The 10,943-nt window shown below is 39.1% G+C and overlaps 1 non-coding gene across 1 annotated transcript; it reads left to right on the forward strand.

Annotated features, from left to right (window-relative positions):
• Positions 1-10,251: 10,251 nt before the first annotated feature.
• On the forward strand, positions 10,252-10,358 carry LOC114404596. The gene has a single exon (XR_003665047.1). It is a non-coding gene; the product is annotated as a small nucleolar RNA R71 (small nucleolar RNA).
• Positions 10,359-10,943: the final 585 nt, after the last annotated feature.

Here is a 10,943-nt window from a genome sequence, read left to right on the forward strand (position 1 = left end):
TCGATTAAGAATCTAAGGACAAAGGACCTTATATTCTCCTAAGGTGTGGATATGGAGCACACTGAAAATGAGGACGCGTAGCCCTCTAAAGGCGAGGGCGTGCAGCCCTCTGCAGGCGAGGATGTGCAGTCCTCTAATGGCGAGGACATATAGTCCTCTAAAGGTGATAGGTACTAGTACCCAAGGGTGCACCTTTATGAGAAAGCAAGAGATCGACTCATCGAGAGGGCCGGTCATCCAACAAGATTGGACACGAGATGTAGGAAATCTATGCAGTTAACATGATTTATAGGGATGCAGACGCATGCAACCTTTGTCGTAAAATTTGGTAATGCTGACCTCATATGAAACAATGCAATGCAATGGAAAGTTGTACAATGTTCATGACATTCTTCACGGAAACAATTTTCCTCAACAATTTAGAGAGAATAAGAAGTGCCAAAGAAGGTTGAACCCCTTCCCTCTTCACTCCTCCCCCTATTTATAGCAAAATAGGGGAGGAGCTTGCCACCCAGCTCGCCTAGGCGAGCAAGGTTGCTTCCTCCAAAAGCAACAGCCTTCTGGAGGAAGAATCTGGAAGGCCCAAGTGGGCTTGATTGCTATTTGTACCCCCCCCCCTTTTTACTAAATGCACCCGCCTTCTATTTTTTTGGTGATTCTTTTTCCGTAACGTTACGAAACTTTACGAATTCCGTCACGATACTTATTTTCTTTCCGTAAGGTTACGAATCCTTACGGATCATGTATTTACTCTTTTTTAGCTTTCGAAAAAGTTATAGAGACTCACGGATTGCGTAACAACACCTCCTTTTGGTTTCTGCCACATTACGGAATTTCACGGATCGCATAACCCTGCTTCCTTATGACTTCCGGTGCGTCTCGAGACTTACATATTGTGCAACAAAGGGTGCCAAGTATCTTGAAACGGCCAATCAAAGGTTGCATGTCGTCAAGTAATAATCCCCGGAAGAAATTAGGGTATGACACTTAGCAATACAGTTATTCAGTCCCGGCTCTATCAAGTTCTAAGGAAACAATGCATTTCCCAATGCTAAAGTCCCTAATAGCACACACAAATGGGTGATCAAGCCACAAGCATGCATACAATAAGCATAGATAGAAGCAGTGAACACATAAAACAACCTTAATTAGATATGAAAAAGAGTTTACATCGACTACTCAATAAGAATCCCCAACTAAGGGTTTTAGCCTTTCATGGCAAGGAAGCTCCTTTTACACCAAAGAAGAGGAATCAAGAGAAATTGCTTGCTTACAAAGGAGTGGGGATGTCTCCTCCACCTCTAGGAATCTCACAAACTCTCAAAAACTCACTAATCTCCCTAAAATATGAAAACTTGGCCCCTTGCTCTACTCTATGCTCTCTGAAATTCACACTCTTCAGGCCTCTTAGTAGTGAAAAGTTCTCTTTCTGGCTCTTTCTTTAATTCTGTGCAAATCAGGCTTAGAAAGGGTTCCTGATCTCGATGTCACGCTTAATGCGAGTGAGTGAATTTGAGCTTAGCGCCAATCTCGCGCTAAGCCTGGAAAGCGACAGACGACTTGCTTAGCGAGCTGATAATGTGCTAAGCGCGTGCTTACGTAGCAGATGCCTTTCCAGATTCCCCTTTACTCGCTAAGCGCATTGGTGCTGGGCTTAGCCATTGATGTGTGCTAAACACATTGAGCTCGCTTAGCGCGATGACTCTTTTGGCACTTCTTCAAAATAGCTCCTTTTTGCCTGAAATTAAAGAAAATGTAACATTAATTCCATGTAAAGAGGCTTCTACTGAGCAGAGATCAAAACAAAGCAATTTTATTTAAAATGCTACCAAAAAGAACCATAAATTGGGAGATTTATATACATTTTGGAAAACTTTTCTATACAAAAGTTAGTCATAAACGACTACTAACACACTCAATAAGGTCTGGTGATGGAGCCATCTACTAACAGTAAAGTCATCCTAGTAGGCATTATCTCCAAGTCTCCAAGTCTCCAGCACATGGAAAGCGGCATCAAAATAATACTGGCTCCCAAATTAATAAGAGTTTTGCCAATAGAAACTTCACCTATAGAACAAGGTATAGTGACGCTTGATCTGAGTCATACCTGAATCAAATAAACATTAAAATATGGTATCTAGGAAGTGATCCTAGGTCATCTCCCAGTGAGCAATGATCAAACAAACGTTCATAACAATAATAATAAAACAGTAACGAAATGGGGGGTTTGTTTGTTTTTGTAATTTAAACAGCAAGCAAACTTGAATTAAAAAAATAACAGAACTAAAACATGTTGTTTCCCCTTGATTCAAAAGCAAGTCTCTTATCCTAGGTTACGAGAATTTATCCCTAATCAGTTCAACCACTTCACCCAACCCGGAATTAATTTACTAAGCGAAAATTAACACAAGGTTGTCATTATGTGATTAAGCAACACATACACCAATTAATCCCTCTCACATGTCCATTAAGCATGAACGTTAATTAAGCACAAAGACAATTAATCAAGCATTAAGCATGCATGGATTAATATCAACAACAATACAGAATAATTGGTGAAGGGGAAAAACTGATCAGAATTTAATATTAATAACAAAACCTCAAAGAGAGCTATGCTTAATCCTCAAGAGAAAGCAACACTAGAGATTCAGCCTTCCATTAACAGCAGAAACAAAAACAGCAACTGGAAACTAATTGCAACACAAAAACAAAAATGAATCTACAAACAGAAACCGAAAATGAAATTGCAATTGGAAACGAAATGCAAAAACGAATAGGAAATCAAAGGCAAAAAATGAACTGAAATTAGAAGACAAAAATGAAAACGAAACTGGAATTAAAAGCAGAAAACGAAACTGGAATTTGAAGCAGAAAACGAAAATGGAGTTGCTACGTGAACAGTACCATGCGCGTGAACAGTAACACCAAAAACTGAAAATGAAACCCTACAAAAATCTATGCATGAACAGTAACACAAACCACCTTAAAACCCTAGCAGGTGGGCTCCCTAAAGGTCACTAGGCCCCAAAGATTACAAATCTGATTATCGGGCCCAATAAGGTCTGATGGCCCAATTACAAAAATACAGCCCAAAAACAAAATAAAATAAAACTGGACGACAAATAAAATTGTCTGCTCTCTTCAAGTCCAAGCCGGTTCGGCCCAATTTCGGATCCAAACCCAATTGCTTATAATTCTCCTGAAATTAAATTAAAACACATAATTAGTCAAGTAGGCCCAAATGATAAAACTGCATAATTAATTTGACAATTCAGGCTAATCAGTAATTAAAATGGTGACAAAAAGGGGTAAGAAATAGGAGAAAATAATGACACATCAAATTCCCCCACACTTGGCCTTTTGCACTCCCGGGCAAAATCAAAAAGCAGAGCAAGGAAAAAATCTAGAGACATTAAAGAGAGACAAACAAACACAAAAACATTTACTTATTTCTCAATGAATCTTAAGGAATGAAAGGAATGGACAACATCCAACACGTAAAGAGTTAAAGAATCAAGACAGTCATGAAAATCATCCAAGCACCTCAAACATGGCAAGGTAGTCAATCAGCTCAAGAATTGATTGAAAAATGATAAAGCCTCACAAGATATGCACTCTATCTCTCAAGTGTCTAGGCTACTGTTTACTCTCAGAGCACCCATGAAAACAAACACCACATAGACTTGGCAAGACTCTAAAATTGACAACCAAACACTACAAACACGTGCACATGAGGATCAAAAGGTCTTTTAAGGTTGTAATGGGGCCAGGGATAAGGTAGAGGAAAGTAAGGGATAAGTAGCTAAAACCCAAAGGAATAGAGGAGCAATGGGGAATAAGTGGAAATTAAGCAAAAGTAGTAAACCCAAAACTGAAATTAAAAATTAAGCATAAAAAGTAAACCCAAAACCTCCAATATCAACAAAATCAACCAAGTCCTCAAACCAGTCCAAGTCCTCAAAACAAGACCTCATTTATTCAACTTCATTCTTTTTCTGTTTTATTTTTATTTTTATTTTTTGAACATTAGCATTTTGAATATTTGAAAAATAAAGCAACAATTAGGCAATATATGTATATACATCAAGCATGGCAAAAATACATCATCAAGCATGGCCAAAACAACATATCATCCAAAGAAATATACCCACCCACACTTATTCCCAAAACAATTCCAAAGCTCCAAAATTCCTTAAGGGTAGGGTGAGATCATGGTTTTTCACTTAAGGCTTGTGATGAGCTTTAAAACAAAGAAAGGGGAACATAGGCTCAAAGGGGCTATCAAAGGAATTAATTCAAGGTAGACTCATCTGGCTAGAGGCTTATAAGAACAAAATGCCTAAATCATCTCCCAACATGCATGGGAACCAAGAAGTATCAACAAGAGTCAAGCCAAGGCTATTGTGCAAGCAATCAATGGGGCAAAACACACCGAATAAAATAGATGATGATGGCTCAAAATCTCACCAAGGGTAAATCTATCACTTTCAATTCAACCTTTTAAAACTGACTTGATATGTAGAGAAAAACAAGGATTTCAATTCACAAAATTCCAAGAAACTCCTATTTCAAAAACAATTACCGATTACCTGTACATAACCTAGAATTCAAAGAGAAACATGCAATGTTGTACACAAAAAAAAAAACCAAAATAACAACATTAACCTAGAAAACCCCAAACAACGAACAATCTCCCCCCCACACTTAAACAACACATTTTCCTCAAATGTAGCACAATCATAAGATCAAGAGCAATCACAACAATCGATAAATTTGGACAAGTGCAATAAAAGTAAAGAAGGAGACAGAAAAAGAAAACTCCGTAAGTCATGGCGAAAGAGAAGTAGGGTGAAGTAAGGAGGTCTCTTCCACCACTTCATCCACCAAGGAGGGATTTGTGAGGAATGGTTTCAGCCGGTGTCCATTGACCTTGAAGCTCTTATCTATAGATTCACTTTTGATCTCAACTGCACCATAAGGAAAAACATTAGTCACCACAAAAGGACCAATCCACTTTGACCTCAACTTACCACTCATGAGTCCGAGCCTAGAGTTATACAATAAAAATTTTTGTCCAACCATGAAGTTCTTCTTAGCTATCAAGCTGTCATGGAACTTCTTGGTCTTCTTCTTGTAGAATTTGGAATTCTCATAGGGTTCTAAACGTATCTCATCTAACTCACTTAGTTGCAACTTCCTTTCCTCTCCAGCCTGATTAATAGAGAAGTTGCAGGTCTTTACAGCCAAGTAGGCTCTGTGCTCTATCTCTACAAGAAGATGACATGTCTTGCCAAAGATAACCCGATAAGGAGACATTCCTATGGGTGATTTGTAGGAAGTCCTATACGCCCAAAGAGCATCATCCAACCTTGTGCTCTAATCCTTTTTGTTCGGCTGCACAATCTTCTCCAAGATCCTTTTTATCTCCTTGTTTGAAATCTCAGCCTGCCCATTAGTTTGGGGGGGTAAGGTGTGGAAATTTTGTGCACGACCCCATACTTTTTGAGCAGGCCATACATGGATCTGTTACAAAAATGGGTGCCTTAATCACTAACGACGACTCTAAGGACTCCAAACCTGCAAAACGGATTAGATCTAACAAAATCCACAACAACCTTAGCATCGTTAGTTCTGGTGGCTTTGGCTTCCACCCATTTTGAAACATAATCAACAGCATGGAGAATATAAACAAAACCAAAAGAGACAGGGAAAGGCCCCATAAAGTCTATACCCCAGACATCAAACACCTCACAGAATAATATGGCTTGTTGAGGCATTTGCTGTCTCCATGAAAGTGAGCCGCCTGCTCTCTGACAAGGCTCACAAGTGCTACAGATTCTCCATGCATCCTTGAAGATGGTGGGTCAATAGAAACCACAGTCAAGCACCTTGCGAGTTGTCCTTTGTATGAGGAGTAGAAGAGAAACTTAACAGAAACTAAAAGCGGAAATTAAATGCACAGCGGAAAGTAAAAGAGTAGGAAAGAAGGAGACAAACACACAAGAGTTTTTATACTAGTTCGGCAACAACCCGTGCCTACATCTAGTCCCCAAGCGACCTGCGATCCTTGAGATTTCTTTCAACCTTGTAAAAATCCTTTTACAAGAAAATATCCACAAGGGATGTACCCTTCCTTGTTCTCTTTGAACCTAGAGGATGTACCCTCCACTAGAACTCATCCACAAGAGATGTACCCTCTCTTGTTCTCAGTCAAACCCAAGTAGATGTACCCTCTACTTGTACCACAAAGGATGTACCCTCCAATGTGTCAAGACAAAGATCTCAGGTTGTTAAAACTTTGATACTTTGTGTATGGGGATACAAAAGAATTCTCAGGCGGTTAGTCCTTTGAACACTTTTGTATTAGGGAAAGGGAAGAATCAAAAGAATTCTCAGACAGTGTCATTTTGAATTCTTTGACAAGGGAGAAGGGAGACACAAAAGAATTCAGCCGGTTAGTCAATTGTTCTTTTGGAAAAGGGAGAAGAGAAACACAAAAAGAATTCAGGCGGTTAGTCCTTGGCGAATTCTTTTTGGCGGAGGGAGAAGAGAATGAAAAGATGAATAGCACAAGTTTTCAAGGTTTAGAAAACCAGAAAACTTTAGAAAGCTTCTGGTACAAAGAAGAAGAAGAAGTTCAAAGAGATTCAAGGCTTGTAAAGGATTGTAAGAGATTGATTGGAAAAGTATTCAAGATTATTGAAATGCAAAACAAAACCTTGCTTTTATAGACTCTTCATGTCTGGTCAAGACAACCATTAGAAAAGTTATGACATTTAGAAAAACTTAAAAACCAATTTGAAAAAGTCAAAAACTATTTGAAGAGTTACATCTTTTGATTTTATTCAGAAACAATCACTGGTAATCGATTACCAAATCAGTGTAATAGATTACCCAAAGCTTTTATGTGAAAAGATGTGACTCTTCACTTTTGAATTTGAATTTCAACGTTCAAAGGCACTGGTAATCGATTACCAAAACATTGTAATCGATTACAGCTTTCTGAAATTAATTGGAGCGTTGTAAATTCAATTTGAAAACTTTTTCAAAACAATTTTGCTTCTGGTAATCGATTACAACAATCTGGTAATCGATTACCAGAGAGTAAAAACTCTTTGGTAAACATGTTTTGAGAAAAATCATGTGCTACTCAATTTTTGAGAAAAACTTTTCATACTTAGCTTGATTAAGCCTTCTCTTGATTCTATCTTGAACTCTTGAATTGTTCTTTATTCTAACTTGATCACTTGAGTTGTTCTTTGATTGATCTTTGAGCTTTTTGTCATCACCTTTGTCATCATCTTTTGTTATCATCAAAACACCTTTGAATCACCTTTGATTCACCATGAAGCTTTGCTTCTACAACTTTGCTAAAGTCCTTGATAAAGCGCCTACAAAAACCTGCATGGCCAAGAAAAGAATGAACCTCTCGCACGCAAGAGGGGTAAGGCAATTGTGAAATAACAGCTATCTTTGCAGGGTCTACCTCTATGCCTCTACTGGAAATTATATGCCCTAAAACTATACCTTGTTCTACCATGAAGTGACATTTTTCAAAATTCATCCCAAGGTTAGTTTCAATGCATCTATTAAGAACTCTATCCAGACTATCCAAACATGCATCAAAAGAGGATCCATAAACAATAAAATCATCCATAAACACCTCTATGCAACTCTCTAAAAAGTCATTGAAAATGCTAAGCATACACCGCTGGAAGGTACCAAGGGCGTTGCATAGGCCAAAGAGCATCCTCCTATAGGCAAAAGTGCCAAAGGGACAGGTGAATGTGGTCTTTTCTTGATCCTTAGGAGCAATATGAATTTGTAAATAACCAGAAAAACCATCAAGAAAACAGTAATTAGACTTACCTACCAAGTGCTCAAGCATTTGATCAATGAATGGCAGGGGAAAATGATCTTTTCTGGTTGCCTGGTTCAGCCTCCTATAATCAATGCAGACTCGCCAGCTGTTCTGCACTCTTGTGGTGATAAGCTCATCCCTCTCATTCTTGATCACTGTGAGTCCTGTCTTCTTAGGAACCACTTGGACTGAACTCACCCACTAGCTGTCAGAAATAGGGCAGATGATTCCAGCTTGCAAGAGCTTGGTCACCTCCTTTTTCACCACATCTAGAATGATGGGGTTGAGTCGCTGTTGTGGCTGCCTCACTGGCTTAGCTCCATCCTCTAAAAGTATCCTATGCATGCAGGTAGATGGGTTAATATCAGGAATGTCTAAAAAATCACCATGGTTAGTGCATTCTAACTCTAAAAAATCAACATCAAGAGGTACAACACCCAGAAAATCAGAACCAGACTCAATTTAAAATTTACTCTCAACATAAAAATCAGATATAGGATCAAATTCAAACTCAGATTCAGATTCAATGCATGAGGAATGACAAGTATGCAGATAAGATAAAAATGGATGTTTCCTACCATGAAGAGAATCAAAATCAAACATATAATCATCAATAATCTGATCAAGTATTTTAGCATGAAAAATAGAATGATCCTCAGATGGATGTTTCATGGCATCAAGAATGTTAAAATGAACAACAATATCACCAAATTCCATAGACAATGTGCCAGCATAAACATCTATCTTGGTTCGGGCTGTTTTCATAAATGGCCTGCCTAAAATAATTGGAACTGAACCATGGGAAAATCCCTCATCCATATCAAGAACATAAAAATCAGCAGGAAAAATAAGTTCACCAACCCGAACCAACACATCCTCTATGAAACCTGTGAGGTAAGCAACACTTCTATTTGCAAAGTGAATCACCACATCCGTAGGTTGCAAAGGTCCAAGAGATAAAGAATTGAAAATTGATAGAGGCATGACATTAACTGATGCTCCTAGATCTAGCATGACATTCTCAAATTTGTTGTTCCCAATAATGCAAGGTATACAGAAAGTACATGGGTCCTTACATTTCTCAAGAATGTGAGGAATAGATTTACCTATCAATGCTGACACATTTCTGCCCATGCTAATCCTTTCATTGCCTTTGAGCCTCCTTTTGTGGGTGCATAACTCCTTTAGAAACTTGGCATATCTTGGAATTTGCTTGATGGCATCTAGCAGAGGTATGTTCACCTCTACTTTCCTGAAGGTCTCCAAGATCTCCTTATCTACTTCTTCCATCTTTTTGTTTGGAATTGCTCTAGGTGGAAATGGAAGAGGGATAGGAGGCTGCTGCAAATCAATCATAACTACTAGAAGAAGGTCCACCTGCATGAAAATTTTTGTTAGCTCCCTCATGATCAGGAATCTTTCTCCTTTGTGCAGCTAGCACATCCTCTTTTTCAGGTGTAGAATGAAGCTTGACAGGTTCAGGTGCAGGTACTACTACTGGTGGAGGCACTTCAATTTGCCTGCCAGACCTCAAGGTGATGGCACTCACATTTTTCGGATTATGCACAGTTTGTGAAGGCAATTTGTCAGAATTTTGGGATTGAGCTTGGTTCAACTGAGTAGCCATCTGCCCCATCTGATTTGTCAAACTCTAAATGGAGGCTCTTGTCTCTTGCTGAAATTTCATATTCTGGATGGTCATTTGCCTCACTAACTCCTCTAAGGAAGGTTGAGAAGGGGCCTTAGTTGCTTGTTGTCTTTGTTGTTGCTGCTGCATTGGAGGAGGAACATATGGCCTGCTTGGACCAGTAGTATTCTGGAAGGGAGGGACAGGCTGTTGTTGCTGTGGAGGATTTGCCCATCTCAGATTTGGATGATTCCTCCAACCTAGATTGTATCTGTTGCTTGAAAGATCATAATTATTCTACTATTGTTGGTTTTGCTGCTGAGGGGATCTATTATAAATGTTTGCAGCATAGGCTTCAGGTTGCTCATTGACTCCAAATTGCTGCAAAGAAGGACAGAGATCTGTATGGTGATCAACAAAAGAACATAGACCACAGACTCTTGCAACAGTAATAGATGCAGATGCAGATTTTTTATTTATGGCAAGCTGAGTTACTAGGTTGACTAAGGCATCAAGTTTTCCCTCAAGCTTCTTATTTTCAGCAGATGAAGATGAATCTGTGGCCACATCATGGACTCCTCTAAGGACAATAGCATCATTTCTTGCACTGAATTGTTGGGAGTTGGAAGCCATCTTCTCAATCAGATTCCTAGCCTCAACAGAAGTCATATCACCAAGAGCTCCACCACTGGCAGCATCAATCATGCGCCTCTCCATGTTGCTAAGTCCCTCATAGAAATATTGCAGAAGGAATTGCTCAGAAATCTGGTGGTGAGGACAGCTTGCACACAATTTCTTGAATCTTTCCCAGTACTCATACAAGCTCTCTCCACTAAGTTGCCTGATGCCAGAAATGTCTTTTCTGGTGGCAGTGATCCTAGATGCAGAGAAGAATTTTTCCAAGAACACCCTTGAAATTCTGATACTGAGGACAGATGTCGTACAGGATGTCACGACATCGCGCTTCAGAACATGCAGATTGTATATGACAGTATGAACAGATTAAACAAGTAAATAACACAAGAGAATTGTTAACCCAGTTCGGTGCAACGTCACCTACATCTAGGGGCTACCAAGCCAGGGAGGAAATCCACTAAAATAGTATTAGTTCGAAGATCTAACAGCCACTGTATACAACCTTCTCACCTAACCACTACCCATGCAACTTCTACCTAAGAGCCACTCTTAGATATGAGAACCCCTCTCACTCCCTCTCAATCACTCACCTGTGTTTACAAACAAATCAAAGACACACCAGAGATTGCTCTCTGAACAATAGAGATCAACTCTGCACACTCAGGTCCAACACTTGATGTTAGGGTAACATCAAGGTGGCTCACAAAACACTCAAGTCACAAAACTCACAAAATAACTCTTCAATCTCTGACTTGATTAAAAACCCGTGCAGCCTTCATGTTTATATAGCAATGTACGTATCTGGGCTGCAACAACTTG

Source organism: Glycine soja, unplaced genomic scaffold (assembly GCF_004193775.1).
Source record: "Glycine soja cultivar W05 unplaced genomic scaffold, ASM419377v2 tig00104601_1_pilon_1_157234, whole genome shotgun sequence".
In the NCBI taxonomy this organism is placed as follows: domain Eukaryota; kingdom Viridiplantae; phylum Streptophyta; class Magnoliopsida; order Fabales; family Fabaceae; genus Glycine; species Glycine soja.